The sequence below is a fragment of the Belonocnema kinseyi genome, chromosome 2 (genome assembly GCF_010883055.1).
Source record: "Belonocnema kinseyi isolate 2016_QV_RU_SX_M_011 chromosome 2, B_treatae_v1, whole genome shotgun sequence".
Lineage (NCBI taxonomy): Eukaryota > Metazoa > Arthropoda > Insecta > Hymenoptera > Cynipidae > Belonocnema > Belonocnema kinseyi.
In genome coordinates, this window is record NC_046658.1 from 18,745,007 (window position 1) to 18,756,258 (window position 11,252).

The window sequence follows — 11,252 nt, forward strand, 5'->3', positions numbered from 1 at the left end:
AATCGGTCATCGACTTCCGACGTTGGTCGACGTTTTTTTGACGTACTGGCGATTCAAACCGTAATAGTGGCGTATATCCCCGACAGTAAATTTATTCACAAGTATTTAAAAAAAAATTCATTTCGGTTGAAAATTGACGAGTCGTCGATTTTTTCACGAACAAATCCAAAATACCCCACTGTGCGCTGTACCGGAACTTAAGTTTAACTTTTATGAGTTTTGATTGGCATGAGTTGGCGCTATTTTCAAATCAAAATTTTATTTGTAAAAGAGTTTAATACTGAATAGAAACAACACTCATCTCACGAACATTATAAATGATTAGGAAGGTTAGTTATTAAGGTTAGGGCAAAATAATATTTATTTTAAAACACACATACTCAAAAATTGTCATAAACAAAAGAATTAATAAAAAGTAAAACTGTTCAAACTTTTCGCGCCCCATGAAAGTATCAAAGTTCCGGTACAGTGGTGACTATTGGAGGGGAAAACGTGTCTCAACTATCCCTAGAAGATCTCTAGTGGAACGATGGGTACTATACTGTACTATATTAGGGTACTATATTAGACAATGCAATAAGCATGTCGTATAATTTAATTAAAATTAAGTTTAGAATATAAGAAAAATGGTCTGCTGCAGTGCTCCGTTTTGTAAAAATAGAAGCAAGGATGGATTTAAATTTTACCGTTTTCCACTAGGGCGAAGAGAAATACTGTCAACGTGGATCATAAATTGTATACGCGACAAATGGAAACCAAATTTAAATTCAAGATTATGCGAAGTTATTACTAATTTTTATGACTATCACAATATAATTCAAATATAAGGGGTTTGAAGATTATTTTTACATGTAATTAAATTGCATCCAGAAGAAAGTAAGGTTAGGAACCCGTTTTTCTACAGAACGACGCACATTAACCCTATCATAATAAACTCTTGAAAAAGTATGGTATTATTGTTTGACCTATAGTCTATTATTATTTTATTATTTGTTAATATTTATTTAAAAAATTATATGGTTATAATTTTGGAGGCACGTCTATTTTTAAACTGAGTGAAATTTCCTTTACAAACATAATTTTTGCAAGAACTATTTTTTGGCAAATGTGTGAGTTAACAAATCATATAGTCTAATTTCGATATTTCATATATTATGTCACATGCAATTTGATATAAGATTCATGTTTTGATAATAATGCTTCAGTATCATTCAAAAATAAATCATCTATATCATGTAAGTGTATTTATATAATTCGATATCAATTTAGCTATGTTGAATTTGGCCGGGAACCAGAAGGGGATGGGGGATCTTTACCTTGTAAACCCAAGCAAAGCTTCACAATATATTTTTGAACGCCAGATATATACATATATCTTTTTTTGTGACCATTTTAAGACGTACCCAACCTCTAGGTTAGATAAGTGAGCAGTTTTGGATAACTTTTAAGCTAATTTTAAATTTTGTTTAAACTATTATTAATTGTTTATCCTCTGATAATTATTGAAAGTTATGATTTATGTAAATGTAAAATATTTGGGGGGGGGGGGGGTACAATGGTTATTTTTTACTGGAATTTATGACAAAATTCATGCATTTTAAGAGTAACATTTTTCACAAAAACTTTTTTCAATTTTTCCATCAATTTAAATTTATTTGACACCTCTTTCCACACCAAATTATGAAAAGTTTCTACTTTTTAGAAGAATTGACACACTTTAGGAATTTTATGAGCGACATATTCTTATGAAAATATTCCAAATTGTTTAAAAAATTTAAAAGCTTCCATAAAATAGAGTTTTATTCTTGAAATTCATTCATTGCACCATTCATTCGAAAAAATCATAACTTTTCATAAATAACACAAATTTCAAAAAAAAGTTTTTTAAATTCCGTCTTTGGTACAAATTTAACATAAAACGGTTATTTGGCAATTTTTCATGAGATATTGAAAGAGATAAAGGTGTATAGATGAGAGATAGGCTGGGATAGAAGAAGAGATTCTGAAAGAGATAAGTGAATGATAACATTGGCAAAGAGATAGAAAACGATGGAGCTGGATAGAAGAGAGATAGGTTGGGATAGAATAGGAGAGATTGAAAGAGATAGGTGAGTGATTACATTGGCAGATATATTGAAGAAGATAAGAGTTGGATAGTCGAGAGAAAAGTTGGAGTAGACGGGAGAGATTGCCTATATCAAAAAGAATTTGAACCTATTATATACAATACGGCGCTCCAAAAATTTATATATAAACTCGTATATTCCTCAAATTTCTTTATAATATTCTAAATTACTTCGAACCATTAAAACAAAAACTTAAACAGATACAAGTGTATCATTAGGAGAGGATTCAAAGTCAGAAGGTTCCAAATTTGAAAAAACCCACTTTAATAAAGAAGCCTTTGTTTCGAATTCTTCAATTAACTCTACTGATCATGACTGGGATGACTATGAAGATTCTGAAGAATACGGCGAAGATGGCGACCGAAGTTTTAAAAAGACAGAATCTTTGAATTCTTTTAGAATAATGAGTCATGTGGTAATGTTCCCAGAGTCTCAATTATCTACTTGTGATGTATCACTAAGGGTTATGGCTTACAATATACGCTTCATTCCATATATGAGGCAAGAGATGCTTTGTTTGAAATGTTTAAAATTTTTGCCGGAGATCGATTTCAAACGTGGAACACTAGTAAATATGTAATGAGTCAGTTATATGATCCACCTGAGGAAGTAATAAAACTGTTTTTTTCATGTGAAAAATGTTGTAAACCATTACTACCACCAGTTTCAAAACAGAAATTTAAAAACTGTAATATTACTTGCACGTGTGGATTGAAATACGTGCAGAAATTTTGGTGTGCCGCCGGTCGGGCCCCGATCGGGAAAAATGTGGGCTCGATAGGGTAATCTGTCTAGCACCAGACTTTGCATTTTTAAAACTTCAATTTTTCAATATTCTACATTATATATCATTATACACTATATCTCATTTTCAATATACTACATTACATTATCTGTTTGTATTGCTTGAATTTATCGATAAGAGTTTGAATTTTGAAGAAAACTATTATGCTTTGACACACAATGTTCAAATATAGAGCTATTACACACAAACACACAGAAATGAATTTTAATTATAAATATTTAGAAATCTTCCTAATATTCTTTTGAAATGATTTTTGTTTGACTAATGCACATGGGTCACGTTGAGTGAGATTTAAATAGGGAGTTTATGTTCGACAAAATATAAAAAGCATTTAATTTATAATGTTACTAATCGGGAAATTCATACATTTGGTATAAGGTAATCTCTACTTTCAGAATATCAGCAACAAAATATAAAATTCTATAAAGGTGGAAAACATTTTTTTATTCACATAAATAGTAAATGCGCTCAAAATGACGATGATTTCTCGAACACATTGCTGGAAATCTTCAGAAGCTAAAAATTAATTGTGATATTGATTCTAGCGAATTCAAGCTTACTTTTGCCTTCATTGCGGATATAAGAAATCTCACCAACAATTCTGAGATTCCGAACTCGCAATTATAAGCAAATGTTAAAATAAATTGTTCAAACAATTTGTTATTGTTATAAGCAATTTTCTCCTAGAATAGACTTAGAAAGTCTCGCTTTTTCCGAATTTTGTAACTTTTCAGTTAGATCAAGGAAATAATCAATTAAATTATTGTTTATAACTATAATTGTATTTATATTGTTTATAATCAATTATTATTATTGTTTATAACAATGTTCTCCTATAGTAATGCTACACAGTTGTGGTTTTTTAATCATTTTAAAACTCTTTAGCCACTTTTTACTCAGTGACCTAATAATTAATGCAACTTAACAAACCTAGTTGTTTAAACAATTTATTGTTGTTTATAATTATTTTATCTCATAGAAAAAACGCGAGTTTCTAGCAATTATTCAAGAGAAGATAGTTATAAATAATAGTTAAAAACATTATGTTTATTAACTAGCATTTATTATTAAGCAGTAAATAAAAAGATAGAAATTTCAGAAAAAGCTTCATTTATCTATTTTTTCCTGAAATTTGTAACTTTGATTCTGGGTTTTAGTTATAAAAAAAATCATGAATTTAAATGAAATTTCCTAATCTTGTAGAAAAATATTTTTTTCTATTTTTCTGAACATTTTCAAAATTTTCAAAAGTAAATCACTTTTCCAATTTTCATTGAACTTGAAAATTAAAATTGGATAACTTGTAAGTCTTTTACCCAGCTATAAGAAACTTTGACAAAAATGAATGAAATTTGAAACAAAAATTCTAAATTTTGAAAATGCTCTCAATTTTGTTATTTTGGTGGAAAATATCTGATTTACTAACTTAACTTTCATTTTGGGGACCTTCAGAAGTGTATCAAATGCAGATTTGATTGGATAAATCCTTCAAAAGTTAGCGTTGCTACAACATTCAGGTAACCATACATAAAGACATACATACAGACAGACATACAGACAGACACCGACAAAATTGTACGATTTTTGGATTCTGTGCGTGCCGAAACTTAAAGATCCCTCTGAATGATCCTGCTCCTCGTATCAGTGATCCCGTTTGAGAGCTTCAGTCCTTGGAATAAAATAAAATCCGAAACGCACATGAGATAGAAGTTTGCCTGGAATATATTGAAATTATGTTAGTTCGCTTTTGTTAAAAATGGATTTTTTGAAACAAGGAACACGAACTTTCGAAATTTTCCAGGATTTTCAAAGATTTTGAAGGGTGTGTAAAATTTCATGAAAGTTAAAAAATTCAAAGGAATTTTTAGTCAATTTCAATATTTGAAAATGATTCCAAAGGATTTTAAAAGTTATTTTTAAAATTCCGAGTTTTTTAAAGGGCATTAATAAATTGAAAGGAATTTCAAAAGAATTTAAGGGTTTAGAAATATTTCAAAGTATTTAAAAATATTCCAAGGAATTTTCAATTGATTGCAGTAACTTATTAAGGATTCAAAGATTTTGAAATATTTTAGGCTATTTTTAAAAATTCCAAGGAATTTTACAGAAATTTCAAGGGATTTTACAGAATGTGTGCAATTCTACGAAGGTTAAAAAACCTCCAAGGAATTTTGAATTGGTTTAAATCATTTTAAAGGATGAAGCTCTTAAAATGTTTTAATAAATTTACCGTAATTGTAGGAAATATAAGATTTTATCAAATTTGAAGGGTTTTTGAATTTTCCGTGTATTCTTAGTAATTTAACCTGAATTTGCTTAACTCATCTGAATTTTTGTAAATTCACTCAATTCTATTTAATTCAATGCTTTATTTTCATTAAATTCTGCCAAATATCCTTAGATTTTTCTTAATCAATTTTAAATTTAATGAATTCAATAATTTATGAAAATATTGTTTAGTTGTTTTAATTCACAATAACTGAATTCTTCTTATTTGTCTTAAATTCCCTTCAAAATTAATTTTACTGAAATCAATGCAATTTAATCGAATCAAGGTGGCGACTTGACTGGAATTTACTTCTAACCGCAGTAAAATTTTATTTTGTGAACTGATTAACTAATTATCAACTGATTCTACTAAAATTGACATTTTCCGGAATTAGTTTAAAAGTTTAAGATTAAATAAAATTATCAAAAATAAAAGTTCAAATTAAAAAATATATATAAAGTTAAAGTTATTTTAATGGGTTTTCTTTTGTAAAATGGTCAATTGTTCCTTAAAAAGTAACATAATTTAATTATTGACCTAAAGGTTATATAATGGAATATTGAGTTTAATTTAAACATTCAAAGTTAATTTATATTTACAATTATATTATTTCAATTAGATCATTTTTCAAATGATTCTGATGTACTGAAATGTGTATTTTCATTAGATTTTTCAAATCGTGTGAAAATACGTTTTATTTTTTTCTGAAATTAGTATCAAAAGTTACCAATAAAACAAATTTTCAAAAATGAATGTGAAATTAAAAGAAAATGTAGAGTACAAACTATTTCTATGTTTGAATGAAAATTATTGTTTAATGCTTTTTATGATATCATTTCTGATAAAATCAATAAATTGTTAGCTGACTATTTTTTTACAACATCATAGTAGATAATGATTTAATTTTAACATTTTTTAAAATTAAGTATTTTATGTTTTCCAATACTTTATTCTTAACATTTTGCTACTATATTATACTTCCAGAATTTTTAAGAAGAAATAAATGTTTCCTTTCTTTACGTATGGGTATTCGTTTTTTACATTTTCAAACGGATAAGTAAAATCAAATTGTTGGAAAAACTTATTTTAAGAATTACAACAATAGAAGCGTCTTAATAATTTTGAAAGATTGTAATATTACACTCAATTTTTCAGGGCGTCAAGAGAATGAAAAATATATAGTTTTGATTACAAGACGTTTCAAATTATTTCATAAAATTTGAAAAAAAGGGTTTAAAAGTTTATAAAGCAACATCGTGCCATAATATATAATTTTAGAGCAAATTTTAGTAAATTTAAGAGATATTTAGATGTTTTTAAACGACTCAAAAACAATAAAAGCTTATAAGATATTTTTGGACTTTTGTGAAAATTCAGACTAATGAAAAAAATTCTTTAGGTTCCTAAAACAATTTCTTTCGATTTTTTAAATTTTAAAATGAGCTTTAGGAGAAAATTCAAAAAGATTTTAAAACATAAAATATTTCCTTAAACTTCGAGGAAGAGTAGAAGATTTTAAAGCAAAATGATTGCATTAAAAACGCAAACGTCTGGACACTCATATTTTTTTCAATTAAAAATTGTAGACAAAATGTGTGGAAAACTGAAAACTCATATGGTAAAGTATCACATGCCCTTAATTAAAATAACTGAAAGGTCTCAAGTGAATAAATAAATGTTATTTAAGTTCCTAGAAAAATTGGGGACATTTTGAGGCAGCGTGTTACATTTTAAATAACTTTTTAAAATTTTTAAAAAATTCCAGTTAGATAAAAATATTTTTAAGAATTTAAGAGCTATTGCATAGATATTAAATTTGAAAAGGGCTCCAATTTTTCCTATTATTTTGTAAAATCCCGTCAAATATTTTTTTTTAGATCTAGGTTTTTTGTTGACGAATATAAAATATTAAAAAATCTTTTATAATTGTCTTCAAATTGGTAAGAAATTTTTGAAGACTTCTGAGGTAAATTTTTTACATTTTAAATGATTTTTCAAAATTTTAAGAAAAACTTGATTAATTTAAAAACATTTTTTGGAATTTGTGAGGCTTTGCATAGATTAAAAATATTTAAACCTTGGAAGCATTTTCGAGAATGTATGGAATATTTATTATTTCTTCTGAAATTATAAAAGTCCTAAATATCTTTTGAAAAGGCTGGAATTTTCCTAATAATTTGTAAAATCCTTTAAAATAAAATATATTTTGTTTAAATCTTCTACATTCTTTTGTTGACACATCTGAAATATTTAAAAATCTTTTCTAATTATCTCATGAAAATGATAAAATCTATATATTTCTAAAAAAACTGTTGATACTTATTTCCTTGTAAATAATTTGAAAATTTGTGAGACTAATGTTCCCTAATAATAGTACTAGTAAATTTTACGTTGCATTGATACACTGAATTTATTGTTTCAGAATCTAATTTTAACAAGAATATAAGTGCTCAAAAAATTTTAACAAATAAATTGTTATTAGAAAATTGAGTTATTTGATCAAAATGAGTACAAAAGTGAGCGCTCGCACATAATAGTCTGGTATAATACAATACCATTTTGGAGGTTAGTTCCCGGGCTTTTCTGCACGTTATTCCTAGTGGGATACGTATCCATCTCTGGGTATTTCTGGGTCCCCCTGAAAATTAAAAAAAGACAACATGCACTAACACTGAACAACATAAACACAATGAAACACTGCACGAATAAATACTAGGCAGTCTGATAAGTCCCTGAAAAATGAAACACGGACACGTTTTTTTGGCCAAAGTCGGTTTTATTTTTCAACATACTGTCCTTTTAGGTCGATACAGCGAATCCAACGATTTTCTAACTTTTTGATACCGTCCGAAAAGTACTCGATCGGAAGGTCTCCAAAATAATCCTCAGTTTCAGCTATGAGCTCCTCATTTGAGTAAAAACGCTTACCGGTGAGCCATCTCTTCAGATTAGGGAACAAGTAATAGTCGCTGGGGGCCAGGTCTGGTGAATACGGTAGCTGAGGAACCAATTCGAAGCCGATTTCATGCAATTTTGCTTGTGCAACCAAGCATGAATGAACAGGCTCATTGTCGTGATGATAAAGCGGTTTTTTGTTCTTCAAATGCGTTCGTTTTTCGGCGATTACGATTTTCAATCGGTCCAATAATGATGAATAGTATGCTCCGGTTATGGTTTTACCTTTTTCAAGATAGTCCACGAATATTATGCCACGTGCATCCCAAAATACGGAGGCCATAACCTTTCCGACCCATTATTGCGTTTTTGGACGCTTCGGAGCACTTTGGCCCGGTGGAACCCACTGTTTTGCCTGCTGCGTTGACTCAGGAGTGTAGTAGTGGATCCAGGTTTCATCCATGGTTATTAATCGGTGCAAAAACTCGGTCGGCTTACGCGAAAATAATGCCAAATTCTGCTGGAAAGTTGTCACACGAATTCGTTTTTGGTCTACTGTGAGCAAACGCGGCACCCATCGCGCACAGAGCTTCTTCATGCCCAAAACTGAATGCACGATATTGCCCACACGTTCCAATGATATACCTACAGCATTAGCTACCTCTCTCAATTTCATTTTGGGATCATTCAACATCATATCATGGATTTTTTCGACATTTTCTGGTGTAGTGACCTCTTTTGGTACGGCCACAACGAAACTCGGTAAACAACTTATAAATCGTTCCAATCGACGGTGCGGAGTCTGGGTAATACTTATCCAGCTTGGCCTTGGTCTCAGATATCGTTTTCTTGCGAAGATAGTAGTGTTTGATCAAAACTCGAAACTCAGATTTTTCCATATTAAAAAAAACTCGGAGGTTAGTCGCTTCTCAGTGCTGTAACTTGTAAATACGTAAACATAAATGGCTGAAGTTTTAACAGGCATCATTTGAAGGATCAAGCTCGAAGAAAATGGTTCACATTATTGAATACTAATGCCATCTCTTAGAATTTTCAGGTACTTATCAGACTGCCCAGTAGTTTCACCCTACGAAAACAACTGTTTTTGCCGGCGTATTCGTATACGAAACTTCACAAAACTGTACGAGTCTGAGTTTGTTTTGAAAACACGAGACACATTGTAATATACAACCGGCAATCGGACGCTCGTGTGCTCCTCCGTAATCCCTGTAGTCCGCGCGGAGCCATAACTTGCGTTTCTATTGCCCGGGCGATTTGCAAATTTCGGATTACATACATTATGAGCCTTAGATTAAAAAATAACATAAGTATTCAGTAAATACAAAATATCATGTTATTTAATGCAATCATTTTTTATCTTTTGAATTATTGTTACTAATTTATGCATTTAAAATTGTGCACATGAATTAAGAAGAATATAGCAATTTTTATTACATGTACATTTTGAAATATTTAACATTTATTTATCGACAAATTGTAATTCCAATAGTTTCGACAAAAAACATTGATTTTCTACCAAGAAAGACGAATACTCAATAAAACACAAAACTGTTAAAGTAAAAAACATCAGTTTTTAACGGAACATAGGATAGTTAAATTTGTAGTTAAAAAAATTAAATTTTAACCAAAAACAAAAAGAATTGTCTACAAAATAGTTACATTTTCAACAAACAAATGTTTAAACTAAATTGATGAATCATCACAAAAAAAACTAAATTTATAACAAAGTAGTTCCACTTTCAACCAGAAAAGGTGAAAAAATCGTTAAAATTCTTTGAAATCGCTTTAAATTATTAAAATAATTGAAAATTCCTTGGAACGTTTTAAATTATATTTAAAATACTTTAAAACGTCTTTAAATTTTTAAAAGGTCTTGAAGATTTCTTGCAATTTGAAAAATACCCTAAAATATTTTGAATCCTTTAAAATCTCATGCTATATTGTCGAAATCAATTGAAAATTCCTTGGAATCTTTTAAAATTCTCTCAAATTTTTCAAATCATTCAAAATCTTTTGAAACACCTACAACTTTTTTTTAACATTTCTAAAGTACTTTGGTATTTCTAAAAATGACCCTTTTAATTTTTTTTTTTAATTCTTAGAGCTTTCTTTAATCTGCAAAAAGAATTTTAAAATTCCTTAATATCTTTTAAAACATCTTCAAATATTTATAATCCTTAAAAATCTTTTGGAATCTCTTGAAAATTTTTAAAGATTTTGAAAATTCCTTGAAATTTTAAAAATACCCTGAAATATTTCAAATCCTTTAAAATTTTATATTAAATTTGAAGTTTATTTATAACAAATTAATAATCATGAATAAATTCAAATCGTTCAAAACTTGAATGTATATTTTTTAATTGGACAATCTCTAAATGAAAATATTTCAAACTGAAATTTAGAAAACAGAAAAATTTTTAAACGCTAAAAATTTAAATTTTCGTAGATTAGAGTTTTGAAAATGGGATCAATAAAAATTGAAAGCTGATTAAAGCTTTTGAAATTTTACTTTCAACAATTTTCAACTATTAAAAAAAAAATTTACAACTAGATGGGATTCTAGTCTTTAAATTTTGAATTGTAAACTTGGAAGTTTATTTACAAATAATTAGTTAGCACAAATAAATTAAAAGCATTCAGAATTTAAAAGCATGTTTTTCAAAACAAAAATGTATACAATTTTATAACTATATACAAAAATAGTTTTAGAAATAGTTAAACCTTAACTCGAGTAATTTCTATTAAAACTTTAATTTGATATTTGAACTAATCTACAGACGTTTTAATTTTTAACGTTTTGAAATTTTTCTGTTTTCCAAATTTCAGTCTGAAATAATTTAATTTAGAGATTGTCGAATTGAAAAACATACAGTTTAATTTTAAAAGCTTTAATTATTTAAGATTATTAAGTTTTATAAATAAAATTTTAAGTTTACAATTCCAAATTTAGACTTGAATCATATCGAGTTTAAAAAAATTAAATTTCGAAAGCTTTAATCAGCTTTTAACTTTACTGATCCCATTATCGAAAGTCGGAAAACTCAATTGAAAAAGTCTGTGTCACTGAGGTTAGGGATATAATTAAGAACTTGAAAAACGGTAAGGCTGCTGGGGTAGACGGTATTAACGCTGAAAT

General features: G+C 28.3%; 1 long non-coding RNA gene across 2 annotated transcripts in view; it reads right to left on the reverse strand.

Annotated features, from left to right (window-relative positions):
• Window positions 1-4,265: 4,265 nt before the first annotated feature.
• LOC117167823 overlaps window positions 4,266-11,252 on the reverse strand; it is a 66,872-nt gene continuing 59,885 nt past the window's right edge. For both annotated transcript variants that reach the window (XR_004466435.1, XR_004466434.1), the window contains 2 exons: window positions 7,756-7,838; window positions 4,266-4,646 (listed from right to left, as the gene is read on the reverse strand). This is a non-coding gene — a long non-coding RNA (uncharacterized LOC117167823). The remainder of the gene's footprint in view (window positions 4,647-7,755; window positions 7,839-11,252) is intronic.